Source organism: Nannospalax galili, unplaced genomic scaffold (genome assembly GCF_000622305.1).
Source record: "Nannospalax galili isolate Female #2095 unplaced genomic scaffold, S.galili_v1.0 scaffold305, whole genome shotgun sequence".
Lineage (NCBI taxonomy): Eukaryota > Metazoa > Chordata > Mammalia > Rodentia > Spalacidae > Nannospalax > Nannospalax galili.
Genome location: NW_008356258.1, coordinates 385,958 through 386,634, shown reverse-complemented (window position 1 = coordinate 386,634; position 677 = coordinate 385,958).

Below are 677 nucleotides of genomic sequence, written 5' to 3'. Positions count from 1 at the left end.
GGTTCTTCGTTCTTCTAAGCTTCTGGTTCTCTCTTTTGATTTTATGTTGGAGTGGCCAGATTGTTTTTGTCTTCAGGAGTTCCCACAGAGGCCCAAGTCATATGAGGATCAGATTCTCTCAGGCTTTCTCCTAAGGTCTAGATCCCTCCAGGAAAGATTTTGGCCTCATGAATTTGGGGGTTGGACTGGCCTGGATTCTCGTCTAGGGCAGCTGGTGGCTGTGCCACCCAGAGATTCAAAGGAAGATGGGGGTGGGAAGCCACCCTAAGGGCTCCTGGGGACTGCACTGAGGAGCTGGGTTGGTCTGGATGCAAAGGACCAGGAAGAGGAAAGGTCAGCCCCAGTGTCCAGGAGAGAGGCCTGCGGGTCGTTCAGGCCCAGGGAGGCAGAGGGAGGTGAGAGCGGGACCAGGCCCAGAGCACCCCTGTGGACCCGGTAAGGAACTGAGTTGGTCTGGATGCAAAGGACCAGGAAGAGGAAAGGTTAGCCCAAGTGTCCAGGAGAGAGGCCAACGGGTCATTCAGGCCCAGGGAGGCAGAGGGAGGTGAGAGCGGGACCAGGCCCAGAGCACCCCTGGGAACCCAATAAGGAACTGAGTTGGTCTGGATGCAAAGGATCAGGAAGCAGTGTTGGTTCCCCAGGTGTCTGGGGAACAATGATGAGATAGGACCCAGGCT